The sequence below is a fragment of the Capra hircus genome, chromosome 4 (genome assembly GCF_001704415.2).
Source record: "Capra hircus breed San Clemente chromosome 4, ASM170441v1, whole genome shotgun sequence".
NCBI classification, from domain to species: Eukaryota; Metazoa; Chordata; class Mammalia; order Artiodactyla; family Bovidae; genus Capra; species Capra hircus.
Genome location: NC_030811.1, coordinates 25,509,342 through 25,523,600, shown reverse-complemented (window position 1 = coordinate 25,523,600; position 14,259 = coordinate 25,509,342). Strand labels below are relative to the sequence as shown.

Here is a 14,259-nt window from a genome sequence, read left to right as displayed (position 1 = left end):
AAGTCTACAAATAGCAAATTTTGGGAAGGATGTGGAGAGAAGGGAAGCCTTGTACACAGCTGGGAATGTAAACTGGTGCAACTACTATGGAAAACAGTATGGAGGTATCTCAGAAAAACTCAGAACAGAACGACCACAGGGTCTAGCAATTGCACTCCTGGGTATATATCCAAAACAATAAAAACTAAGAAACCGATTCAAGAAGATAGAGGTACTCCAATATTCACAGAGGACTATACACAAAAGCTGGAGAAGGCGATGGCACCCTATTCCAGTCCTCTTGCCTGGAAAATCCCATGGGCAGAGGAGCCTGGTGGGCTGCAGTTCATGGGGTCGCTAAGAGTCGGACACAACTGAGCGACTTCACTTTCACTTTTCACTTTCATGCATTGGAGAAGGAAATGGCAACCCACTTCAGTGTTCTTGCCTGGAGAATCCCAGGGACAGGGGAGTCTGGTGGGCTGTCATCTATGGGGTCGCACAGCGACTTAGCAGCAGCATACACAAAAGCCAAGATATGAAAGCAACCCAAGTGTCTATCAACAGATGAATGGATAAAGATGATGTTTGGGGTATGTGTGTGTGTGTGTGCGTACGTACACACACACACACACACCCATATATACACATACATATATTCAATGGAATATTACTCAGTCATAAAAAAGAATGGAATTCTACCATTCGTGATAGCATGGATGAACCTAGAGTGTTATGCTTAGTGAGATAAGTTAGAGCAAGACAAACACTGTATATTATCATTTATATGTGGAATCTAAAACTATAAAATAAACTATAAAATATGTATAGCAAAAGAGAAACAGACTTACGGATACAGAAAACAAACCAGCGAGTACTGGTGAGGAGAGTGATGTGGGGGAGGGGCTGTATAGGATTAAGAGACACAAACTACCTTTCATAAAGCAGAGAAGTAACAAGGATACATTATACAGCACAGGGCGCTACAAAATATCGCCATTATTTTGTGGTAACTGTAAGAGAAGTATAATCTATACATATTCTGAATCACTACGTTGTACACCTGAAACCAATAAAATATTGTTAACTATATTATTATAAATCAATTATTAAAAAAACTTTTCAGGAAGATTCTAGTCAAGATACAATTAAAAGTTTTATACTTAGAAAAGGATAATGATTGTAATGTTAGGATGGCTTTTAAAAAAATGGAAGCAAGCTGAACTCCCAAATTAGGAAACAATGCACCATTAAAAACGTTTTTAAAGCATTTTAAAGCACATGGAGAAGATATAAAAATGCCTGTACAGAGCGATGCTGCTCTTGCAACTGTGTGTGTGTGCGCGCACACATACGTGTGCATGTTCTGGAAAATACTGCAAGGAAATAAAAATTTGCAAATATTAACAGAACTTTGGGTAATGGAGTCAGAAGAAACTTTGTATTTCTTCTCTATTTTATTCTACAACTTAAAAGAAGTTTCAGGAAAAAACTTTTAAATACTGTACAAACAATTTAAAAGACTGATCTACTACTTTAGAAACAAGTCTTCACACAAGTCAAGACCACCACTGACTTTAGGCTGTTGCTGCTAACCCACATTTCAAGGTCCAACCCCATAGAAACCACCTCCGTGCTCGCTCGGCTCTTACACCTCCGCCTGTTCCGTCCATGTGACTGTCACACGTCCAAATGTCGCCTTGTCTTCCCCTCCAACCTGTTTTTCCTCTCGGATTTCATTCTGTGGTGAACGCTACCACTTAATAACCTAAGCCGCTAACCTTACTTCACCTTTTCCCTTTTTTTACCTTGCAAATCTCTCTGGAATCCATTGCCCTTGGTGTCCTCATCATTACTTCCCTGAACAACCAGAGGAGCTTTCTTTCCATCTGGTCTCCTTGCCTCTTGCTCAACCCATCCCCCCTGCCCCAACACACACTCTCACACACACTCACACACACACTCCCTTCAGGACAGCCCCATGATCTGTCTTCAGTGCACACATCTGGCCTCATGACCCTCCTGGATGGACACCTTCAGGCTGACACAGCACAGCAGGAGAGATCCCTGTATCAATGGCTCTTCCTGCTTCATCTCTTGTTGTTCCTTTCCCCTCACCTTCCACTGTACCTACCGCTCTGAGCCTCTCTTCTTCCTCTCTTCCTCTGCATCCACTCCTCCTCTTGCCTGAAGCCCTCACCACAATGCCTGCCTCCCTGGTCCAGCTCACTCCTCAAAGGCTGTCCTTTAGGGATCAATTCGGATGCCACTCCATCAGGAAGACTCACGGATGGCGGCTGAGTGTGTCAAGGTGCCGCACATATGCTATTTTTATGCAGCCAGAGCACTAAACCATACATTGTGAATCTGCCTTTGTAGCTAGACTGTGCGCAGCTAGCAAAGTAGGTCCTCAGAGCTTGTAGAAGGAATTAATAAATGTTTCCACCACCTAAAACAGAACTCCCTAGTTTCCTCTTGAAAGAGGGCCCAACCAAAATTTCATAACTTCCCTCAGCCACTTGTTTACTTTATCATCTTGGCAATCGAGGTAGTCTTTCTTATCTATTAATCAACAAAGAAGTGTATTTATTATACACCTTATGTCCTGACAACTCTGGTTTTATTTGAATCTATCTATTCTTGCCGAAGCTCTCATGTAAGTGTTACAAATGTCCCTACACAGGACAGCCATCAAAGTATCACAATTTACTGAAAGAAAGCAGTATGCTACAAAGATAAATCAAACTGTTACTACTTAAAGTCCGTTAGCAAGAAAGCCCTTAGCCTTTTGGAGACTAAAACCTCCAGTTACTCTTTATCTTTTGCTAGAAGAGTATATAACTTTCTGTCACTTGCATATCAGAGCTCTCCACAACTACCCAAAATCTTTTTTCAAATGTGACTCAGGTTGCACGCAAGAATGAGTTTGACTAATACAAGCCTTATTTTCTCACCCTTTTATGTCATACTCCTTTTAATACACTCCCGAATCATGTCTATTTTTTTCCACGTCAGCCTTACAGTACTGACAAATTTAGCTGACGGGCAAGAAGGGCTACATCTTTCTCGTGGGGTTTTGTGTGTTCTCAGCTAAACTACCTTATATACACCCCAGCAAACTCCTTCTGCTAATGTAGAATCACTTCTCCAATTTGTTACAACTATTATTATTTATACTTCTGGGGTTCAGATATTGGCAGTCCTACCTGGCTTGGTAACACACACAATGGAAATCAAAAGGAAAGCAAAGAGGTTTCATTACGTGTCAGGAAAATTCTCCTCAACTGTTGAATGTTGAATCCTCAAGTCTCTACCGGAATTCACAATGTACTTGACAAATATCCAAGGTTAAACATGTAGGGATTCTGGAGTATCTGTCTGGAGGTTCTGATATTAATGATTCTCTTTGTCTATTTAATATCAGTCACATATTCTCTACTCTTCCTCCTTTTCTCGGACTTTGCACCTTCACCTAGCGACCACTTCTTTTCAACTTAGATGCCTCGTACTTTAAGTCTCAGTGTTTGCTGGGAATGGCGGTGTCACAGTGAGGTCTCACTCTTGGTGGAGTCCTTAACCTGGGGCCCACGGACGAGCACTGCTGTGGCCGCAATGGTCTGGAGAATGTGGGCAAACGTTTGTGTGTGAGTGTGCCCAGAGGACTCATGGCTTCCGTCACAATCTCAAAGGGGCCCAATACACCCTGGAAAGGCTAAGAACTCCATCTCTAAGGCATTCAGACATAAAGCAGTAAACGGAATAAACAGTGCCAGCATGACCAAGTCAACTTTTTTCTCATCCATCTCCAAGAAGAATGAGAAACTCTCTAATAATTATATACTAAATGACCGCTCCTTGAGGGTGTGATCTGGTGGATCCATCATATATGAGATTATACAGAGGCCAAAATCTAACTGACACTTCAAATGTCAATTACTTCAAACACCTCAGTTTCTACTTTTATCCAAGTTCAGCCTATTTTCTTTGTCCACTTTTGATACCTTTAGCTGATTTGATAATGCTGCTTTAAAACCAAAACACCATGAATCAAGTTTCTCTGTACATAAATATGTTACTAGTCAAAAATTTATGCCTTAACAGCAATTATATTATTTTTGCTGAAATATACTATTACCTTCCATACCTGTGTTTTAAATAAATTACCCCCAAATCACTTAATACAAATATGTCAAAGTAAAAACTGCCTCCATGTCAACAAGCCGCAAAAATCTATTCTATGCAAATAAATCCCAACTCTTCATTTTCATTGTTGTCTATAGGTTATGCTGTCTTTTATACTACCACTGCACCCAGTGTATTTTTTACAGGTCAATATAAACTGTAGTGTAAATGTGCCAAGCAAAGAATGCTGTTTAAAATGTGTCCTTGGATGAAATGCCCTTTAGAAATTGAGAAGCAAAAACCCACAAAGATCAGAAACTGCTGCCATCAGTACTCACCACTGAACGGCCACACAAGGGATCCCCAGGAACAGGCTGGACTTGTCTGGAGGTAAGGGACTGAATTCCATTAGGAGAGCAGGCAAGTAGAAACAGCAAGTGGCAACACTGCCTTCCTCCAGCTCATCGCATTTGCAGACACACAGATTTTGGAATCCTCCAGGACTAACAGTGAAAACCACACTAGGTTGTTTTCTCCAATTCCTATGAAATGAGTCAGGAGGTCAAACAACTTCTCCACTCGGGAGAGACAACAATTTCTGAAGCTGCACTCACTGTTTCCAGTAACTGGACTCCTTCTCTTTCCCTAGATAAAAGGACTGTCGTTCAGCTGTGGAGAGCCCACCGGGTTCTGAATGAGACACATCACAGATACTGCCGGAAGGGTTAGTATCCTTCATGGGGTAGTTTCCCCTTGCGAGTAGTCAGGAAGACAAAAACCCAGTTAGGAGTGACACGTGGGTGAAGTTTCTTCAGTTAAAAGGAGTTGGCAAAACTTTTTCTTTGTTGAAACCATATAGTCATTTCCTTCACACAAGAAGATGGAGTGATAGTCAAAATAAATACAGATGGGCAGTAACTGCAGTAACTGGGCTTTTTAAACTTTTAAAAGTGCCTTACAAATGGCTTCCGTCAGTAAAATAGCCTTTCTTCCTCAAAGGGACTAGTATATTCAAAAGAGTCAACGATTATTCAATATTCAATTAATCCATGTTCTGAAAACCTTTCACAGGCTTCTGTGAGTCCTGCAGTCCCATCCACTAAATTATACAAAGCAGAAGTATTTAGGAGCTTGCTAGCAGTCCTCTGAATCCATGACTCAAAAGAGGATGAGCCCTGGGTTAGCAACAATCTTCAGAATCTACCACCTACTCACCACACATAACATTTCTTGTAGTTAGCGACCTTCTTCACAGGAGATCAATCAGCTGCTAGCAACGAATCCGTAATTCCAAGGACTCCTACAGTGTAGGCAAGTCTTAATACATGGACGTGTGTCGCTACACACAGGCACATAGATCTTCCGTGACAGCGTGTCAGGAGGAGACTGGAAGTACTTTTGCTTTCTGTATCGAGAGTACTTTCTTTCCTTTTAAAGAGGAGGTTTCGTTTTGATCTTGAGACATTCTCTCTGATAAAACCACCAACTGAAAACCTGCCATTATAAACGAGGGATTTCACAACATTCATTCCAAAAAAACCGTGGCTATTCATTTCTGGAAGTGACTCACTGCAGAAGAATCGCTGGCAGTGGAGGGAGCGTTAATTTTTAGAAGACAGCCCGCCCTCTGAGAAGTGAGCAGAAACCTCAGCGCCGGCGGCAGCCACGTGCCTTGCGGACCCCCCATCACAGCTTCCTGAATCACCACCACCAAGATGACGCGCGATGACCAATTTCCTCTTGTAACTCCCTCAGTACACAAAAATCCTTCGGTCTGTACGCCCTGAATATTCCCCTGCTCTGGCAGAAAGGTTCAAAGAAATCTGAGCGGATGCACCAGCACTTCTCCACCTGTCAACGTTCAGCTGCCGGCGAGTAACCAGCATATGGATACTCACTTCCTGTGAGTATTTCTAAAAGAGCTTATGATATTTCCTTTGGAGGAAAAAAAAAAAAAAGCGGGGAGGAAAGCACTACGGGGAGGAGAAGTAACTCCAACAAGCCTGCGGAGCTAAGAGCAGGCAACGTGATCGCTGTTTACCAGCCACGCCTAATTTTAATTTGGTTTCTCAACCCCTGTGTAATTAAGACAGCCAAGAGAGAACAGCATCAGGAGAAGGAAAAAAAAAAGACATTTCACAAATGCTTAGACCTTCCGTGCGCGTGACTAGAAAAGTAATTTTAAGATTCGAGTGAACCAATCTGAAGCTGTTTAGGGCATTAACCCTTCAAGGAAAAAAGAGTTATTTTTTTTGTTTGTCCCTAGATTTCAAATATGGAAATCATCTTCCCCACCCTGGGCACTGAACACACTAAAGACACAGCCTCCCGGTGCCATCCCCACGGTCTGTGAGAGGAGAGAACGTTTTCAGATTTGTGATGGGAGCAGAAAAACATGTATCTAACACCCTGTCACATTAATACTGACCACGTGATTTTTGCACCAAAGCACCCCTCGAAAACCAACCATGAAGGGCTAAAATATGACCTTTTGTATTTCTCTTGTCTTTTAACCAAACCTGATCACTTCAGAGAAGAGTTTCTTGACAACTGGGCAAACTAAGAAAAACTGCTTTTATCCCATCTTAACTGTCAGAGCTCGTTTTCTGACGGGACGAGTAGACATTTTGCTAAGAGATGAGGTTTAAAAAGAAAAAAGGCTGCCCTTTATTTTCAGGCTGTTAATGTGCTTCTATTTGGGTACGAATGGTGGAGCAAAGGAATGGAGGAGCTCACGAAGGCAGGAGAAGAAAGCACAAGCTTCCACTGTAATGGGACTGAAGAAGGAAAAAAACAGATCCAATGTGTTCACATATCTGTTATACAGCACCACTAAGCCCTCAATTTCTAATGCAGTGACACTGAAATTTCTACTCCAGCTTCTGTATTTCTCATTTTTTGAACACTCAAGCTAAACACAAAGAATATATGTGCAAAATTTAATAAAACTATCTGTGTGTTATATTCTTGAAGGAAATTTTCATGAATGTGAATGTTTTTATGCTTTTACCCAAACTGATGTTTTAAGAGTATGGAAACCATTTGCATGGTGTGAATATAACCTTCAAATTGAGGGTGAGTAAAAACAAACAAACAAACAGCGTCAATAAACATCCTTAAGGATTTCATTAAAAACCAACTATACTACTGAACAGTCATCTCTCTGCCCTCACTCCCAAGACCTCATCATGAATTTGCTCGCTGTCAAAAGGCCCTCTCTGTAGGATGTCTAAAGAAGAGGAACCCTACATGGAGGGCAGTTTTAAATATCTACAATTTAAAAAATCTTATTGATACTGAGCTTCATGAATGATTAGAGGCCAGACAACTACCCGAATGTTAGATCAGCTAATTTCCCCTCCCACTGTGTCATGCACACACACATGCTCGAAGTTCTCAAGGCTTCTGAGCAGTGTTCCTGTTTCAGACTGTGCTTTATATGAGAGTTCCTCTGAAGTCCTGGGTGACCCACGCAGAGGTTTCAGAGAGAGAAAGGAAAAGCAGAGCGAAACAGAATAAAGATCACAAAAAATACATGCTGGGGGGACACCAAGGAGAATATGAACCTAACAGGTGTGGCTGCTAACGAGAAGGTACTGCCCCCTGGGAACTCCTTTGAATGGGGGAGGCGGAGGGGACTATTTCTAAGGTGGGCACTTAAAATGTGATTAAGCTATAGAGACTGTCCGGGTCCTGTTCTGATTCACTGTACTGTAGACATCCCACAAGCCCAAGTTGAAAGAATCAGTGTTTGCTCTCTAGACCTCTGGGCCCATTATCACCCAGCCCCCACCTCCCCAAACAAAACAAAACCGTGTCACAAATCTTCATGGTTAACGTTTACTCAGTGCTTCCTCTTAAACAATGGCAAGGGGTGCACCTTTAGTGATCCTTTTACAGAAAGGAGGGAGTGTGGCCCCACACAGGAAGGGCACTTGACCCAACATGGGAGGTTGAGGCCTGGCATTCGAGTTTCACCTCTTCCCCGGGTGACAATTCTCTCTGGTCCAGGTCACCCAACCCTCTTTCAGCCAGTTTACTCATCTGTGGTTGACAGCAGCCTGACCCCAGGGCTGGTTTAGGCACCACCACGGGCCTACACAGATCTGTTCATTCGATCCTCCCAGCAACCCTGCAAGTTCAGTTCTCTGGTTATTCCCCTCCTATAGATGCGGATGCAGCTACCCCGGTGGCTCCCAGCAAATGCAAGAGACTCAGGTTCAGTCCTAGGTTGGGAGGATCTCCTGGAGGAGGAAATGGCAACCCACTCCAGTATTCTTGCCTGGGAATCCCAATGGACAGAGGAGCCTGGCAGCCTACAGTCCAGGGGGTCACAGAAGAGTTAGACACGACTGAATGGCTGACCACGCCTCCACAAATAAGCACACTGAGCCCCGGGATGTTTAAGGGCTTGCCTAGGGTCACCCAATCAGCAGGCAGTGGAGCCAGGGTTCAGAGCCAGGGAGCTGCACCTTGACCACTCTGCTCCGAGCTTTCCAGAGGCCGCCCTTTGTGCCAGGCTGCTGTGTGTGTTAAGTAAAACTGCCTTGGAGACTACTACTTGAGGCAGATTTTCACTCACGCCACATGCAAATACATTCTCTGCAGAATTTAAAGAAAACTAGTGACAACTAAGTATCAGTAACTTTAACACATTAGCTTGTTCTCTGAGAACAGCTTTGTGTAATCTGCAAACTACTGATACTGAGTTTTGGAGGCAGAAGGGATCTAGAGACCTGGTTTTCAATCAGTGGTGGAGTGAAGCTCCCAGCCCAGAGGGAAGGCTTGCCCTCCATCACAAGGCCGCACCGCTGGCCCATGGCCACCCGGAATTGGGGAACGCTTCTTGGGAGTGTTGACCTGTCAGGCATCCACTCACTCTTGGGACGCATGCATGTGTAATATCATTCCTCAGAAATGTATCAGTTAAACATTTTCTTCTCACTATAAGCTCCTCAGGCTTTAAGAAGAGAGGAGAAAGATGAAGGAAAAAAAATCTTTTTCCAGGTCAGGGAAACAGAAAGCCACTATTAAAGTTCTCCTATAGTGAACCTAGGGCTTCCCTGGCAGCTCAGCTGTAGAGAATATGCCTGCAATGCAGGACATCCCAGTTCAATTCCTGGGTGGGTGGGTTTACCTGGTGGCTCCAGGGTTTACCTGGATTCTTACCTGGTAAAGAATCCACCTGCAATATAGGAGACCTGGGTTTGATGCTGGGGTTGGGAGGATCCCCTGGAGGAAGGCATTGCAACCCACTCCAGTACTGTTGCCTAGAGAATCCTCATGGACAGAGGAGCCTGGCGTGCTACAGTCCATGGGGTCACAAAGGGTCGGACACGACTGAGCGACTAAGCACAGCACACAGTGAACCTAACTGAAGGTCTACCCAGTTCCTTCTTTTCTCTGTAAATCTGCTGACGTGCAGATGATGTTAAACAAACTATCGGTCCCACGTGCTTATGGAACATGGAAACCAGAGGAACTGGGAGCTGGGGACCTCCTGGTCTTCATCTATGCTTCAAAGAAAAAGTAACTTCCTATTTAGGGATTCAAACATTTTGTGTTATTTATTCTGTAAAATTTGGTCTTATTATTCTCTTTTGGAAACTTTTTTTAATGGTTCCATGTCATATTGGGGCACACCAAAATACCCAGAAATGCCTCATCCTAAAACAAAGACATTTGTTGACAAGTTAAGAAGAGGAAGAAATAAGACCATGTTCTAGTTTTATTTCCACTTAAGACAGGAAAGATTCTGGGAAATTTAGGTATGTTAACTTTATAAATGAGCCTTTTCCCCCTGAAGATTTGGCGTGAAAAGTTACTTCCTGAACTGTTATCATAAAATAAAATGTTATTTACTCCTGTCATAACCATTCACATACTTCCTGTCATAAAAACTTGAACTTGGCTGGAATGTTAAATAAAACATGCAAAAAACTACAGGTAGGAAGCAACTGTATAAATACCTATTATCAGTTCATCTTCCAATTTAAGAAAAGAAGCATCTCTTCTTGGAAAAGCTTTATCATCTTGGGTGACTAAATCCCACTTACGGCCCACAGAAGGAACTTAAAGGGTAAAAAGCTTGCTCTCTTTACCGAGTTCAGTCAGTAGTTTCCTGGCGGCTTTAGGATGCCTCCCAGGGACGCTGTGTGTGTACCAGGCTGCCATGTTCTTGAGGGGTTCATGGCCCAGAATCAGAATCGAGAAGAGTCAAAACACACACAGGGTAGGTGTACACATTGTTAAAGGCACGTGCGTGTTCTTCTTCAACGCCTGCATGTTTCTAAAAGAAAACAAGCTTCTAAATCCTAGGCTTCTGCGTGTCTAGTGGGAAAAGCAGAGCCACTGTACACATGCAATGCTAGAAGACAGTGTGTATGAACAGATTTGTTTACAAAACAGGGCCCAGCAAAGTCTGTCTCTCAGCGCCACAGCAGGATCCATCCAACAAAACAAACAGGCACACACGGAAGAGTCTACAGGACTAGCTCTTCTTTCTGATGAAGGTATGACAGCTGGTGAATTATAATTGGGGAGTAAGTTACAAAGTGCCTTAGTCTTGAACTGGGAATGTGTCACAAAATCCACTTTCACACACACGCATGCACACACACACGCACACGCAGAGGTGCATATGAGTCTATGCAGCACAATGGTTCCAATGCTCCTGCAGCATGAGAGTCTCTAATTTATTTCTTCACACAGGCATCTTCTCCTACCTTCAATTCTACATGTTTCTATCTGGAAAGGGTGGTTGGTCCCTTTAAACTCAACAGGAAACAATAAAACCAAATGAATTCTATTTCTTTTAGCCTAATTAACTGTATAGCCATCTGACCAGGTTGGAAAGCTTGTACCCCCGACTCCCTTCTTCAGGGACCAATAGGTCGCCAAGTCTAGTCGGCACCTGTTCCCTGTTAACTACTGTTTCTGTCCTCTCCCTCCCACGCTTGCTTCTAATAAACATGCCGGACCCTTATCACTTTGTTCCAAGACAAGTGTGACAACCTTTTCGACTGGTTTACTTGCCAACGAGCAGCTCTGTGGCAGTGAAACACAGAAAAGAGTAGGAAGACTGGCTTCTGGGTTGGACTCTGCTAGATGCAAACCACGTGGTCCTGAGAATGTTATGCAGTCTCCTTGGGACTCGTGTTCTCATTTACAGCAAGAAATAAATGTCAATCAAATTATATGCTCTGATGTGGGACATATACAGTCCCCAAATATGATCTTCTGAAACTCAGTTTCCTCAAGGAAATGCACACCTTCAAAACTTTCAGTGACTTTGCTGCAGTTTATCTTCTTCAGTCTGAACTGAATGTGAAAGTCTCATAAAATGAACGGCACTGCACAAATGCAATAGCGACTCTAACAGGGGTCATTTCTTTTTTTTTTTTCAGGGGTCATTTCTTGAGGTGCGTGCACTATGCATTATCCGGGAATTTTATATACGTGGGCGCCAATCCCCACGACCACTCCACAAGGTGGTTTTATGACTACATTATACACCAAGAATCTGAAGTTCTGTGGATAACTTGCCCAAGGTTATAAAATCCATTATGTGTCAGAAATGGCATACAAAATCTGCCCGTGGTTAATTATAAAGCCCACTAAATCATACTGAGTGCTTTAAATGTACCGTAAGACGAGAGGGGGGTGTCTTTAACTACTTGAATGATCATTCTCTGAGTCCCTGTAGATTCCAGGCTGCATAAGAAAGCACCAATCATCCGAATATAAAGAACAATGATGGCACGTCCCTGGTGGTCCAGTGGTTGGGACTCTGAGCTTCCAATGCAGGGGGCGTGGGTTCAATCCCCAGTCAGTGTACTAGGATCCTACATACTGTGCAATGTGGTCAAAAATTTAAAAAAAAAAATTAATATAAAAAAAGACAAAATGATAACTTAGTATTTAGTCCTCATTAACATCAGCATCCATTACGCTCTCTTTCTTGATGGGTCAGTTCAGTTCAGCCGCTCAGGCGTGTTCGACTCTTTGCGACCTCATGAATCGCAGCACGCCAGGCCTCCCTGTCCTTCACCAACTCCCGGAGTTCACTCAAGCTCATGTCCATTGAGTCGGTGATGCCATCCAGCCATCTCACATTCTCTGTCTGACTGGTCAGTACCACAGAATAAAAGTGCAAATACAGTGAAGTTCACTTGTAACATGAAACTATCCAGTTTCAACCAAAGCTGATAAAAGTGACCCAGGGAAACCTGTGAGTCACACACAGTCACCGAGAAATAAGGATCAAAGGGAGCTTCAACAATTAACAACCGAGGAAGCAAAAGCCAACAGAGATGACTGCATGAGGGGTAGGCTCTTCAAGATAATGGTTTGTGTGTCAAAAGATTAAGAGAGGTCCTTTTGGAAATTAACGCTTATCAACAAAAATCACCCTCTTTATGGTTCTGCCACAGAAGTGACCAATCTTTGGTCTAAGAAAGAGCATCCTGCTGCATCACAGCCCAAATGTCTGTTATATAATGTAAAACAAACCGAGATTCAACTTTAAAACATTTTTTCAGGACTTCGTTTCACTAAAATCTTTCAAAAACTTTTTACTGTTTAGTTAATTCTCTAAAAGTAACAGTTTTCTCATAGCAGTTATCTTCAGGTGATAAGACTTCTTGAAATGGTAGTAACAGAAAAAAGGAAAAATAAAAGGATTACTGATATGCAAATAGTAGTGAACAAAAGATTACTAATCCTCCAGCCCACAAGTGGAAAGTAATGTCTTAGGTTTCCTCTCTCATTTTAAGATTCTCAGGCTTACCTGGCCCAAAACACCCATAAAGAAAATTCGCTCGTCAGCTCCATGCCCTGGTCCCACCACTGTGTCTATGGTGGCCTAGATATGACATTCATACGGCATTAGCTAACCTTTTAGCAGGTCTGTCCAGGCAAACCTGGACTATATCTAGTACCCATGAGCTCTGTGTAAGTCCTAACTTTACAAGATTCACTCCATCTATTCTATGGTGGGTCAGTCACTACGTTGGGTCTGACTCTTGTGACCCCACACTGTAGCCCACCAGGCTCCTCTGTTCATGGGACTTCCCAGGCAAGAACACTAGACTGGGTTGCCATTTCCTCCTTCAGGAAGTTCAGTTCAGTTCAGTCGCTCAGTCCTGTCCGACTCTTTGCGATCCCATGAACCACAGCATGCCAGGACTCGCTGTCCATCACCAACTCCTGGAGTCTACCCAAACCTATATCCATCAAGTCGGTGATGCCATCCAGCCATCTCATCCTCGTCGTCCCCTTATCCTCCTGCCCCCAATCCCTCCCAGCATCAGGGTCTTTTCAAATGAGTCACCTCTTCGCATGAGGTGGCCAAAGTATTGAAGTTGCAGCTTCAACATCAGTCCTTCCAATGAACACCCAGGACTGATCTCCTTTAGTATGGACTGGTTGGATTTCCTCGCAGTTCAAGGGACTCTCAAGAGTCCTCTCCAGCGCCACAGTTCAAAAGCATCAATTCTTCAGCACTCAGCTTTCTTCACAGTCCAACTCCCACATCCATACATGACCACTGGAAAAACCATAGCCTTGACTAGACGGACCTTTGTTGGCAAAGTAATGCCTCTGTTTTTTAATATGCTGTCTAGGCTGGTCATAACTTTCCTTCCAAGGAGTAAGCGTCTTTTAATTTCATGGCTGCAATCACCATCGGCAGCAATCGTGGAACCCAAAAAAATAAAGTCAGCCACTGTTTCCACTGTTTCCCTATCTATTTGCCATGAAATGATGGGACCAGATGCAATGATCTTAGTTTTCTGAATGTTGAGCTTTAAGCCAACTTTTTTACTCTCCTCTTTCATTTTCATCAAGAGGCTCTTTAATTCTTCATTTTCTGCCATAAGGATGGTGTCATCTGCATATCTGAGGTTATTGATATTTCTCCTGGCAATCTTGATTCCAGCTTGTGCTTCTTCCAGCCCAGCGTTTCTCAGGATGTACTCTGCCTATATACAGCCTTTGCAAAGAAATAGAGGAAAACAACAGAATGGGAGAGACTAGAGATCTCTTCAAGAAAATTAAAGATACCAAGGGAACATTTCATGCAAAGATGGGCTCAATAAAGGACAGAAATGGTATGGACATAACAGAAGCAGAAGATATTAAAAAGAGGTGGCAAGAATA

The 14,259-nt window shown here is 43.1% G+C and overlaps 1 long non-coding RNA gene across 4 annotated transcripts in view; it reads right to left on the bottom strand.

The window, feature by feature from the left end:
• LOC102184972 overlaps nucleotides 1-5,404 on the bottom strand; it is a 29,852-nt gene extending 24,448 nt beyond the window's left edge. For 3 of the 4 annotated variants that reach the window (XR_001917949.1, XR_001917947.1, XR_001917948.1), the window contains exon 1: nucleotides 4,440-5,310. This is a non-coding gene — a long non-coding RNA (uncharacterized LOC102184972). The other variant, XR_001917946.1, reaches the window with a different exon arrangement.